Source organism: Giraffa tippelskirchi, chromosome 12 (assembly GCF_054371585.1).
Source record: "Giraffa tippelskirchi isolate mGirTip1 chromosome 12, T2T-mGirTip1v1.2.pri, whole genome shotgun sequence".
Classification (NCBI taxonomy): domain Eukaryota; kingdom Metazoa; phylum Chordata; class Mammalia; order Artiodactyla; family Giraffidae; genus Giraffa; species Giraffa tippelskirchi.
In genome coordinates, this window is record NC_137286.1 from 39,117,704 (window position 1) to 39,131,771 (window position 14,068).

At 47.9% G+C, this 14,068-nt stretch overlaps 1 protein-coding gene across 2 annotated transcripts in view; it reads right to left on the minus strand.

Moving 5' to 3' along the window:
* APBA2 (amyloid beta precursor protein binding family A member 2) overlaps positions 1 to 14,068 on the minus strand; it is a 133,151-nt gene that overhangs the window by 50,484 nt on the left and 68,599 nt on the right. For both annotated transcript variants that reach the window (XM_081546645.1, XM_081546646.1), the window contains exon 3: positions 8,748 to 8,801. The gene's annotated coding sequence lies outside the window, so the exon portion shown is untranslated. The remainder of the gene's footprint in view (positions 1 to 8,747; positions 8,802 to 14,068) is intronic.

Here is a 14,068-nt window from a genome sequence, read left to right on the forward strand (position 1 = left end):
ATCTTAAATAGAATAATGGAACAGAAAAAGGACAGTAGGTAAAAATTAAGAAAAACTTAATGAAGTATAAACTGTGGCTAATAATTATGTATTGATACTGTTTCATTACTTGCTACAAATGTACCACATGAATGTAAGGTGTTAACAACAGGGAAAAGTCAGAATAGGATATATGGGCACTCTCTCTCGGAGAAGGCAATGGCATCCCACTCCAGTACTCTTGCCTGGAAAATCCCACGGACGGAGGAGCCTGGTAGGCTACAGTCCACGGGGTCGCTAAGAGTCGGACGACTGAGTGACTTCACTTTCACTTTTCCCTTTAATGCACTGGAGAAGGAAACGGCAACCCACTCCAGTATTCTTGCCTGGAGAATACCAGGGACGGCGGAGCCTGGTGGGCTGCCGTCTATGGGGTCGCACAGAGTTGGACACGACTGAAGCGACTTGGCAGTAGCAGCAGCACTCTCTCTACTATCTTTTCTACTTTTCTGTAAATATAAAACTATTCTAAAGTAAAAAAATTTACCTAAAAAAGAAAGTTGGTGTAGTTGCATTAATATTCACAGTAAGAAAAGAGGTATTATTAAAGGAAAAAAATAAAAAATCTTGATTAAAAAAAGGGCAACCTGCTAGGAATAAATTGTAAGTTTAAATTTTAAGTGTACGCATACTAAGCTATATGCTCTCAAACTTTATAAAGGGCGTAAAAAACCAAACTCAAAAAGACAAATCTGAAATCACTATGGGATACTTTTTAATACACTTCTTTCAGTAAATGATTTAAAATAAGCAAACAAAAATCAGAGTGGAATTAGATTTGAACACCATAGTTGCCAAAAATGTCCTCATTAACAGATAAAACTTACTGCAATGAGGAAATACGTACAAGTGCACATATAAAATTGTGTCAAAATTAATCACATGGTAGACAAGACTAAAATGAGTCTAAACAAATTTCAAAATGTTGAAATCGCAAAGAATATGTTTTTGATTACAGTGTAATTACACCAGAAATAAATAAAAATATAACTAGAAACTATGCAGATATTTGGGGATGAACCACTTCAAAATAACCTATAAACAGAACAGAACATAATAGATAGAACACAGGGAATGGCTACCCACTCTAGTATTCTTGCCTGCAGAATCCTCTGGACAGAGGAGCCTGGTGGGCTACAGTCCACAGGGTCACAAAGAGTCAGACACGAAGGAGCAACTAACTAAAAAGAACATAAATACAAAACTTAAAAACATTTTGTACTGGTTAATAATGAAAATACCACATGTCAAAAAATAGTTACACACTCGTATTCATAGCTGGATTATTCACAGTATTCAAAAGGTGGAAAGAACACCTGTCCATTGATGGATGAATGGACAAAGAAAATGTGGCATATCCTCACAATGGAATATTATTCAGCCTTTAAAAAGGAAGGAAATTCTGATCCAAGCTACAATATGGATGAATCTTGAGGACATCATGCTAAGTGAAATAAGTCAATCACAAGAGGACAAATACTATATGATTCCACTCATAGGAGGTTTCTAAAATAGTCAAATTCATAGAAACAGAAAGTAGAATGGTGGTTGCCAGTGAGACTGGGAGTAAGAGGGAAAAGGGGGAGTCATTTTTTAACAGGTACAGTGTTTCTTTCAGATTTGCAAGATGAAAAAGTCCTGGAGATAAAGTTTTCCAACAATGTGAATATAATTTACCATATTGAACTGTACATTTAAAAATTTTTAAGATGGTAAATTTTAATGTTTTGTATTTTACCACAATTTTTTTAAAAAATAGATTACTGTTAAAGGAGGCTTATAAGGGAATGTATAACCTTAAATTCCTTTATTAGAAAACAAGAAACACTGGAAAAATAAATAATCTAGATGTCCATTTACTAGGGCTTCCCAGGTGGTGCAGTGGTAAAGAATCTTCCTGCCAATGAAGGAGAGATGCAAGAGACACGAGTTCGATCCCTGGGTCAGGAAGATTCCCCTGGAGAAGGAAATGGCAACCCACTTCAATATTTCTGCCTGGAAAATCCCATGGACAGGGGAGCCTGGTGGGCTATAGTTCATGGGTCACAAAGAGTCAGATGCAGCTGAGCAACTGAGCACACAGGCACTTTGAAAAGACCAACAAATTAAACCTCAAAATAAAGGTAAAGGAAGAAAATGAATGTAGGGCAGGTAAAAAATAAAATAGAAAACAAATGTGCAACAGAGAAAAATCAACGAAGCCCAAATGATGACTTTTGAGTAGGGAGATTAAATATATAAAGCCTTAGTAAGACTGATAAAAGGTGAGAGAGAGGGAAAGTACACAAATTACAGTATCAGGAATGAAAAGGTGAATACTACTTGTAAAATATAATAATGGATATTATGAACAACTTAACACTAATAATTGCGACAATTTTTATGAAATGAACAAGTTACTGAAACAGAACTTAGCAAATCTGACACTAGAAGAAACAAAAATCCAAATGGTCCAGTATTTACTAAAGAAATTGAATCTGCAATTTAAAATTCTCTTTCCTCTTATCAAATAACTTCAGATCCCAGTGGATTCCCAATTAAGTTCTTTCAAGCAGTTACGCAAAAACAAAATCAAACAACAACAACAAAACACCAGTATTACCCAAAATCTTTCAGGGAACATAAAAGAAGATACATTTCCCAACTCACTTTTAATCACCACCATGACCTTGATACCCAAACCTGAACTTAATGTTATATGACTACAAAATGAAAGGCAAGTCACTTTGAAACAGTTTACAAAGAAACAATAAAAAAAACTGTCAAATCAGTTTACATATAAAAATTATATGTCACAATTCAGTTGCATTTAGTCCAGAATGCAAGGTTGGCTTAATATTTAAAAATCAATCACATAACTGAACACTGACACCACACACATATCAAGAAGGTGTGAACTCAGAGAAATCAAACAGTGGCTCTGTATCAACCTAGAGGGGTGGGATGGGGAGGGAGATAGGAGGGAGGCTCAAGAGAGAGGGGACATATGTACACTTATGGCTGATTCATGTTGATATTTGACAGAAAACAACAAAATGCTCTAAAGCAATTATCCTTCAATTAAAAAGTAAATAAATTTTAAAAAAAAGAAGGTGTGAACTAAAAACAGTTGCACACACACCTATACACACATACACACACACACACTCCATCCTGGTAAAACTACCCTAGGCAGCAGCTGGGCCAGACTGGAAGGACAGAGACAGTGACAATGACATTGGGGGAGCTGAGCAAGAGAGGCTGGAAACCAAGTCCCAGAGAGGTGGGGGCAGCGGAAACTCAGAGCATGAATTGTGGGGAGAATCTATGTGCGCCCAAGTCTCCACGGCCGGCCGGGCCTGTTCAGTGAGTGAGTGTTTACTAGCTACGTGCTGTGTTCTTTCTTTTGTTTTTTAAACTGGTTAAATAAACACAACATAAACCTTACCATCCAGACCACTGTCTAGTGCACAGTTCAGTGCCATCAAGTGCATTCACACCATTGTGCTACCACCACCCCATGCATGCCCCGAGCTCCCTTCATCTTGTACAAATGAACCCTGTACCCACTAAGCTTCCCCCTTGCCCTGCCCCAAGTCCTTTACAGGATGAGAAAACAAAAATGTTTCAGGGGGCAAAGCAACTTTCCATCAGAGCAGGGCTGGGCCCCAGGATCTCTCTGGGCCCCCTCCCTCCTAGGAGCAGTAACCGTGACCTTGGGCAACCATAGCTGCAGGTGGTGGGTGCCTCGGAACCCACCCGGGAGGCCTGCTGCAGGCTCCCCTCATGACGCCATGCCCGGCAGAGCCAGCTCAGCCCAAGTGTCTAAGACCTCATGTCCACGAGCCATCTCCCTCTCTGGAAAGGAGGAGTCTAGACCACCACTTACAGAACTGAAGAAGCTCTGATTAAGCCTACTTCTGTGTCGCCTGGCACAGAGCTATGCCCAGGAGAGGGGTGTACTGGCTGCCTCTGGACCAGCCGAGGGGAGGGGGGAGGAAGGAGCAGCAGAGAGAAGGGGAATCACAGGCAAGGGAGCTACTCCAGGCTGCTCTGTGCCTGCATAGGACCTCACGGAGGAGCAGAGGCCAAAGGGGCTTCCAGAACCCAACAGAGTCCTTGCAATTAACATGGGCACAGCTGGAATGCTGCAAACTCCAGCCCAATCTACAACTACCCCGCCCCCAGCCCCCGCAGAAGCTTGAGAGAAGGTGAGGAAGTCAGGATTTATCCCTAAGCTAACCAGTCCGCATAGCTGATGGATTTTTCTGAAGTGCAATCTCACGGTCTCCCAGGCAAGAGTTAATTTTCTTTGGCAAGGGACAGGTCTCAGCCTGGCAAGCTTCGCAGTGCTCCCACCATGCGATGCCTCTGCTTGGCTGCAGGACCTGAAGTGGGGCTGGCAAGACTGGGTATCGACAAACAAAAAACAGACACACTTCCCAAAGAGCGTCGCTCTTCCTCAGCCAGGACTTGGGGAGGTTGTACAGATAGGCTAGCGTCTTCATGGCTGAAAATAATACTGGCAGTCATCTTTGGGGACAACTCTCGCGAGCAACCCAAGATGAGTCACAGCACTGTCCCAAAGTGCCCTGGCCACACCTGGAGACATTCATTCAAAAGAAGAATGCAGGTGCTGGATGTATTTGCATCTCAGGGATTCCTTTCTGCTGTCTTGGGCTTGGCCCTACCTCCCAGAGAGAGGCGAGATCACAGCTAGAAACTCCTGGATTCTCTCCTCACAAGTCTCCTCTCCCTCCACCCTCCTCGCTGAGTCCTTACACCCACCACTTCATCCCTGGACCACACTGAACATAATTTTCCATCTTCACTGAAGAATATCTTGTTCCCACTGTTCACACTCTCTCCCCTCCCCAGCTTCTTGGGCAGTTTCCATGCAGAAGAAAAAGCCTACATTCACTGTGTCTTTTCTAATCCTCCTCGGTCTCCAGGCAGCCACCCCCTGGCCACAGCCAGAGAGTCCCGAGCCCCCTCCTTCCTCCTGGTTTCCTTGCACTTTCTGGCTGGTCCCCTCAGGCTCTCACTGAGTCCACCCCTATTCGTGGCCTGACTCTCTGCCTCCACCCACCCTTCAAAAACTCCCCCGTCCTTCCTGAAGCTGGAATCCAACAATCCTTTCCCACCTCCAAGGTGACCTGCTTTCCCTCGAGGTCCCACCTCCTGCCCCCACTGACCACTCTTTCCCCAGGACCCTCCGCACACTCCTCCCCAAGAGGCTCCCCTTGGGCCCTTCCTCCACCCCACAGCCTTTCTTTCGGCCGCATCGTCTCCCTCCGGGACCACAAGAGGCGTCTCTAGGGCCCAATTCACCCTGGCTTCCTTCTTCCACAATCATCCCAAGCGCTGGCCCCTGGTGAAACCCTGCCAGGTTCCGTGCCCATCTAAATAGGGCGGTCTGCCCTGCTATCTCACCTTCCCGCTCCTCTGTCCTCATCAGGCCAGGTTCTGCCCCACCTCCCTCCCTCTGTCCCAGGAATGTGCTCTCACCCTTCAAGATGAGCAGTCAAGAGGCACTTCCTCCTGCACAACCAGCTACACTGACTGGTCACCTCCCCCGGGGTCCCCTCTTCACCTCCCTAACACAAAGGTGCGTGGCCACCAGAGCACCAGACACGTCCCCCAGTAGCTGATCACCAGAGGGCAGGGGCTCCCTTTGCCTCTCCCAAAAGGACCTCCCCAGGAGCTGAGTCCCAGCTCTGAGCCCCGAGGCCAGGACATGGTCAACGATGTGGCCTTCCCTGGAAGTAAGGGTCTCTGCCATAGAGGGGCCCAGGCAGGAGGGGGGAGGCACATCCAAGAACTAATCTTCATCTTGACAGCCCCCCTGAAGGGCTGGCATGCCATCCCCACGTTTCCCTGCACATGTGTACACGACTGAAGGACAGTACATGATGGTCTCAGATGAGTCTGTGGCAACCACGACTATATGAAAACACAGCTCTCTGCAGGACAACCCGCCCCACGGGAAGACCCCAGCAGTGTTGCTTGGGGAGACTGAAAGGCTGGCTCCATAAACATACACACCCTGGGGATTTCCCTGGTAGTCTAGTGGTTAAGAGTCCTCCTTCCAGTGCAGGGGACAAGGGTTCAATCCTTGATTGGGGATCTAAGATTCCACATGCCACGGGGCACCTAAGCCCTCGTGTCACAGTTAGAAAGCCCGTGTGCTTCAGAGCCTATACACCACAAAAACAGAAGCCTGCAAATAGAGAAAGCCTGTTTACTGCAATGAAGACCCAACATAAACAAAATTTTAAAAATACAAAATAAAAAACTTAAAAGGAAATTAAAACAAAAACCAAACAACAATATAAGTTATCAAGCAGTCTGAGCCCAAGCTAGGGTGTTAGAATTGTTCTGACTTTAAATAGCATTTTCTGGTGGATCTAGGAGTGCACATGGTATAAATAAGTTTGGAAAATGATGCATTAGGCAGAATTTAATGAGTTGCTTTCTTGCAAGACTAGTCAAGGCTTTTAATATGGCTCTCTGAGACCCGGGGCAGGGGCAGGGTGGGAGTGGGGGCATGGTACACACAGTGTGTCCCCAGTCAGATCTGAACGTGGGCCGCTATTTTGGGGACCATCTCCTGGGACTCCACTGAGCACAATTAGAGAAGGCCAGTGCAAACACTTATGTAATTAATTAGAAGTGGATATAATTAGCTACATCAGAACATCATTAATAAAAATTACATAGAGAAATGGCTGACTTCCTTTCATTTAATCACATAAATTATGTTGGGCTCTGAGTAGTGGCTCAGAGTGCTATTTTCTTGAAACATTTTTCATCTTTTAAAAAAGGTGTTGATGAATTTTTTCTCTCCTAACGTGCAACTTAAAAAAAAGAAAAGTTGGTGTCAGAGCAGGCATTTCCAAGTGCTTGAGAACACACACACCGAGGTGGGGAAGCAATCATAGCGGCTGCTCTCTGCCTTCTCTGAGAAGGAAGTGGCGGCAAGGGGAGCTTTCATGGGCTATGCCCTCCCCATCTGTCATGCGGTTCTTTCTCAGGACCACGCCCCCGAGTCATGAGTACTCACTGGACAGATGAGGACAATGAGCTTCTGAAAGTGTCAGAAACCAGAGCTACATGCAATCACAGACTTCCTGACCATCTATGATCCACGAGGAATTGGGGCGGATATTGCAAAGGGTCAGACCAAGGGTTACTCTCTGCAGTGAACAAGCCCACAGAGAGACCAGCGGTCAGGCAGGAAAGCACAGGGCAGGCTTCAATGTGCCTTAGGACTTCCCTGGTGGACCAGTGGTTAAGAATTTGCCTGCCAATGCAGGGGACAATGGTTTGATCCCTGGTCTGGGAAGATCCCACATGCCTCGGAGCAACTAAGCCCACGCACCACTACTATTGAGCCTGTGCTCTAGAGCCTGGGAGCCGCAACTACTGAAGCCCAAAAGCCTAGAGCCTGTGCTCTGCAATGAGAAGCCACCACAATGAGAAGCCCTCGCACCACAATGGGAAAGTAGCCCCCCCTTGCCTCAACTAGAGAAAGCCCTCTCAACAACAAAGACCCAGTGCAGCCAAAAATAAAACAAAGAAACAAAGAAAAATTAAAAAAAACTTCAGTGCCAATTCTCTTAAAGAAGTTGCTAATATTAATGGTCTTTTCTGATGGACCTGTGCACACGTGTGTCTTACCTTTTCCTACCTCAAGGGCCTGTTGTATAAGTATCATAGGAATAGTGAGGCCCAGAATATAATTCTCCAGGGGAAAAAAAAATAGAACACAGCTCCCAACTCCTATGTGAGTGGAAGCACAGTCACAAAGATATCTGTGAAAAGACAGCAGGCACGCTCTGAGAAGTAGTATTCTGAAGTTACAGACAGGATGGTTCCCTTGCAGTAGAAAAGTAAATATACCCAAGTCTCTTCTCTCTGCAGATCGCCTCCCAGAGATTCATTCTGGTGTAACATCAGTTAAAAATATCCATCTTGTTGTACTTTTCTCTTGCAGAAGAAATATACTTCTCTGCAAAGAACACTGATCAGTGTATTCACTTAAATGACTGTCCTGCACACTGCAGGTGGGGGAATGCAATCGCTAAGGGAGCTCAGCTTCTTGTCAATTGTCAACATCATTGATACTCTAATGATATTTCAAGATACATAAATGTTCCACTAGGTCTTTTATTTTCTTCAGTTCTTCAGCGCTCAGAAGGCTAAGCATCAAAGAACTGATGCTTTCGAACTGTGATGCTAGAGAAGGCTCTTGAGAGTCCCTTGGACAGCAAGGAGATCAAACCAGTCAATTCTAAAGGAAATTAGTCCTGAATATTCATTGGAAGGACTGATGCTGAAGCTCCAACACATCGGCCACCTGATTTGAAGAGCCAACTCATTGCAAAAGACCCTGATGCTGGGAAAGATAGAAGGCAGGAGAAGGGGGTGACAGAGGATGAGATGGTTGAATGGCATCATGGACTCAGTGGACATGAATTTGAGCAAACTCCGGGAGGTGGTGAAGGACATAGGAGCCTGGTGGATTACAGTGGATGGGGTCGCAAAGAGTCAGACACAGCTGAGGGACTAATACTTTCACACTTCACACAAAGACCCAGCTACCCAGGAAGTGAAGAACCGGACAGCTATACAGCCCCACCTGCAGCAACCCTCCAGTAAAACGACTTGGTTTCACACAGGTCAGAAGCCAAACCCCACACCATGCAAGGGAACCTCTCAATTCTTACCAAAAACAAGCGGTTTGGTCAAGTCCTGAAAACCCTCCTGGTGATGAAATCTTTCTGGAATAAAACAGAAGAAAAGAGAGGAAAGTACTTTAGTTTCAGAAACGACGTGGGTGCCCCTACAGAGAGCTCCTTTGGGTGTAGAAATTTAAATGAGTGAGAGGCTTTGAATACCTGGGAAAGTGAACTGATTCTAATTCTAATGAGATGATCAGAAATCACCCTGAAACAAATAATTTAAATGTTTCTTTGGCCATTCATCACATGATCATTGCCTTAACATCGTGTTGGATAAATAAAGCGATGGCTTATGTATCGCTCTGGGTGGAGAGGCTGTCAGCATTTCAATGAAGCTCCTCAAAGCCCTCATGAATATGTATTTTTCCACAACAAAGCTTGACCCCACTCGTTGGCAGAAGCAGTATTCTGGGACACTCTCAGAAGAGGTGGGTGTGCAAGTGGGGGCTAGAGGGGGATGAAAGGAGATTAAAGGAATGAGAGAGAAGGCAGGCCACCTCTCCTCTCCCCTGCCTGGCTTCCCAGCCCACCCTTCCTCCTAGGCAGCACAGTTTCAGGAATAGAACAGGAAAGAGGACTTCAGGTTTCATGGTTTCCTTAAACAGAGGGTGCTTCGCAAGTGTGAGCTGGAGAAGAAAGCCAAAGAGTCAAAAGCATCAGGACCGCAAGGCCATGGGTTGGATGGGAGTTCATGGTGGGGCAGGGGATGACCGGGGACAGGGAGCCTGGGGTGGGGCAAGAGGACGGGTTTCCCGATCTGAAATGTCACATCCAAATGCCTTTTCTCCCTCTCATTTGGCTGAAGACAGAGTAAGTGATAAAGGAATTTCTTTGTTCCTTCCAAAACCATGGCAATGGTGGCTTCCTCCCCGGCACCCCAACTCCTGGGAGCATCTCATGAACAGCTGTGTTGGTCAGGGAGTCCACCTTCACCCTGGCCCTAGGTCTGCAGTCAGGGGATGGTGTCCTTCTTTGGGGAAGACAGGAGGTCTGGCCAATGGCTAACTGGGGATTCTGGGGGTCACCCAAAACTGGTCCAGTGGAGATGCCTTGGTCTAGATGTAAAAGAAAATGATGGGTCAATCCTGAGAAGGTTGCAGATGCTCCAACTGTGACCAAGATCCACAATGTGGCCAAGCCACATGGTGATCAAGTCACATGACCATAAGCTGCTAGCCTCCACTCTGTGCATGCATGCACGCTAAAGCGCTTCAATCATGTCTGACTCTTTGCAATCCCATGGACTGTAGCCCGCCAGGCTCCTCCATCCATGGGACTCTTCAGGCAAGAATACTGGAGTGGGTTGCCATGCCCTCCTCCAGGGAATCAACCTGACCCAGGGATCAAACCTGCGTCCCTTACATCTTCTGCATTGGCAGGCGGGTTCTTTATCACTAGCGCCACCTGGGAGGATGTTTGCCTCCCTCATCTGTTTCTTTCCAAGGGCAAGTGCTTCTGCTGCCTCTCAAGTCCATTCACAGTGTCAGCTCAGCTCCATCATGTGTAAAATGGGGACAGTGGGAACCACTTTACAGGAGGGATGAAGGTGAAACCCCACAAAACCTAGAGAACACCACCTGGGACCATGGCAGCCTCAACAGCCTGCCCTTCCTTCTGCCAACCCCACCAACCAACCTCTCCGGGAGGAAGTGACTTGGTGGTTAGTGCTCATACTAAGGGTCATGTCCAGGGACTTCCCTGGTGGTCCAGTGGTTAAGACTATGTGCTCCCAACACAGGGGCCCTGTGTTCAATCCCTGGCCAGAGAACTAAGATCCCATGTGATGCATGGTATAGCCAGAAAAAAAAAGGCACTATATATTATGTTCAGCAGCAAGAACCCTCCTTGGGAGTCAGGAGAGGGGCCTCAATTCCTTGGTGTGTTCCAGGTTTGCTCTGTGACCTCAAGCAGGTCATTCAGAAAGGTCATGGTCCTTCCTGGGCATCCCCCACCCCAGTTCTGGCCAGTTGTGACCAAGGAGGGCAGAGAAGGGTCCAGAAGCCTCCAGCACAGGCTAGAGTTCCCTGCATCCATCTCTCCCTCTCTTCCCTCCTCCAGCCACCACTGGCCTGACACCACTGGCCGTGGAAGGGCCCCTCACCCAGCAGTTCAGCATCATCCATCCCTCCAGGCCCAGAAGCGCCCGGGGGACCCCAGAGCCCAGCTATCCCTCTGCTGCACCCCTGCCTCCCACCTGTGAGTCCCTCGAAAGAGCAGTGTCATCCACCTGTAGCCTGAGCACCCTGCCTGCTCCCCAAGGTTCCCTACAAAGACACCCAACCGTCAAAGCACTTTGGAAGGACGGCCAGCAGCACCCGGCTCCTTATGTAAGGAAGCAGGCCCACATCTCAGCTCAATTTAGCATCCAGTTTTAAGTGTCTATTTATAGGCCTCACGCGAGCACCCCTTGCGGATGGCGGGGTGTCAGGGCTCTGGGCTCCTGGCCACCGCTATTCATTAGCATTCCTTTCGTGTTTGTCTTCTCTCATTTTCCCAGCAGCATTGTAACTCAGCAGCAAGGTCACCTACAGCCTGGACCCAGCACCACTTCTCATCTTCTTTAAGGGAAACATGAATTTTCTTTCCCCTGCGACAGTGACTTCTCCCCACCCTCTGGGGGCCCCTGGCTTGCGCCAGCTATAGCAGAGCTGTGTTATTTTCATGACCTGCGTCTCCCGACAGACAGCTCATCTCAAAGACAAGTCCAGCAAAGTCGTGAGTGGGGGCACACAGGAAGGCCTCAGGCATCCACTGTCGCCTCCCTGGTTTGCTCTTAGTCCACCTGCCACCTGGCCAGGCACAGTGGCCAGAATGAACCCAGAGGTTTGGAACATTCAGGCTCTCCTCGGCCATGTATAAGCCGGCCACTCCTCCTGGTACCAAACACATGTCCCGGGTCTCTACCGATCCCCTCGAGATGCAGTCAGCGCGGGTCACCTGCTGTCCCTTTTGGTCACGTATGACTGGACAGAAATACCAGAATCTGCTCTTTTGGTAACTCACAGCCATTCCTGGAATAACCCCCTCACCTCTCATGTCATCAACCTCCAGGCTGGGAACTCAGGACACAGTTCTGGGAACTCCCCACAAGATTAAAACACGCAGCCACTCACTGTCTACATGGTCAGTCCAGGCACAGGCTGGTGGGTTTTTAGGTCATCCTGAGCCCAGCTTCCCTGGTGAAACTGGAGACAGGAAGTCCCAGAAGACCAGGAGACTCTGGGGAGACACTTCCTGTCCACATGCTGACGACCAGATCCTCTAGGGCCGGGCCCCCTGCCCTCGGAACCACTGCAAAAGGAAAGGCAGGCCCTCTGCCCGCCAGCTCTAAGCCCACAGCAGAATTCAGGCACAGACAATACTGCCAATCAAAGCCCTTCAGCCGCCTGACTTCAAACACCATGAGATTTGATCCTCCCATGAATACTGGTGGTGCAGCCGTTGGTATCTGGTTTGAGAAGTAATTAATTTTCTTACAGATGCCACTTCACTGCCCTCAGAGGGTCTCCATGATTCCACGTGCACACTTCTGGCAATAAATTGGATCTCTGATCAAACAGGGCATATGAAATGTCACGTTTCCAGACGCTTGGGAATAAATAAATTCTAAATATTCCTGAGACTCGATGGTTCACAGATTTGCTGATGAAGGTGATCAGCTGCTTTTGATAATATGGCAGGGGAATCAGTGGGAGAGTCCAGGTCCAGAAAGATCCTGGAGGCCTGGGGATGGCCCAGGCAGTTGGGAAAGGGGATCTGGAAAATGGCCATGGCCCTAGACAGGCCTGCTCACAGGAGCCTCCCCACCAGAGCAGGAGAGGCTGCCCTGGGAGCCCTGGGAAGGGCAGTGCTGGTGGGAGAAGGGTCAGAACCAAACTTCATAAGCTTTTTCTCGCAAAGTAAATGCAAATTCCACAGCTTCACAGACTCCCAGACCTGGAAGCTGTCCTGAGGCGCACCTGGGGACAAGGAGCAGGAGACGGAAGTCACCTGTCCATGGCAGAAACGGGAAGTCCGCCTGGAAACATCGGCACGGCAGAACCACCGACCCACGCCCAGAATCAAATTTCTTTCTCCAGCTGACCCATGAGCTATGGCTGAATGAATTTCCTTGAGTTAAACTGGCAACATTGGGCTTTGTAAGGGGCTGGGGCCTGGGCACCCAGGTGCAGGGAGACCTGGGATGCTGTGGGGAAGAACAGTGGGATGTGATGAGCAGTAATAATCCAGGCTCCAGGAATCACTTGCTGACAAAGGACACCGGCCACACTAAGTGGAAGCCCTGGGCGGGGGTTTGGGAAGGGTGTGTGCAGAGCGCCATGGCCGCGGTCAGGTACATGGTCAGACATCAGCACACCACAGTCAGCTCAGGTGTGACTCCTGCAGTGCCAGCCTGGTGACTGCAGCAGCCCTTAAACTCAGGTGTTTGTAAGACTAGCAGGACTTTTGCATGAGGGAAAGCCTGGAATGGAGGTTCACACTTGCATTGCTGTCTCAGGCCAGCCCATGTAGACATGGGACTTGCCTATACTCTGTTTCCTCAAAGAGCGGACAGTCAGCTGGCAAAGGTCAGCATCTGGCAGGTAAGCCATGGCTGAAGGTGGCCTCTGGGACCTGGCTCTGCAGTTCAGCCAAGCTGCCCCAGGGTAAGCAGCAAGATGGCCCATGTTCCCTTGGGTGTGACTGGAACCACAGGATAGAATTGGGAAGTGGGGCCTGGGTGGGGCCTGCGGGTCTGCTGCTTCCTGGGGGACAGGAACAGCCGAGCACAGCAGTTTCATAACAGGGCAGGGAAAGAACTGGGGCCCCAAGAACCGGCCACAGACCAGTGACTGTGGGGAAATAGGAGATGACCTCAGAGAGGGGCTCCAGGTCCCCTGAGCCAGATGGACACAGGGGACACAGCCCGGGTCATTGTATGAAGAGGACTCAGGGCTGGGAGAGAGCAATGGTAAAGTTGAGATGCTCCATGGATGGGTACCAATGGGATGTTCACAAGTAAAAATCTTAAATTGTAAATAACGGAGTCCTCTAGCGAGATCCAAGGGAAAGACTTCAAATGCTAATAATTCTATTTATTGATATAAACACCCACAGGTATTATTTTGCTCCTTCTGGGCAAGAAGTTGTGTCTTAAGAATCAAAGTTCAAACCCTAAGATTCTCATTTGTACAAATGTCTGGGGAAGGGACTTGCTCTGAAATCCATCTTCAATGGTCTCCAAGTTTGAAAAGCAATTGTTTTGTTTGAGAAGGTGGTTTCTAAATACCTGTTAAAATACTGAATCACGGATGCTAACATTCTGT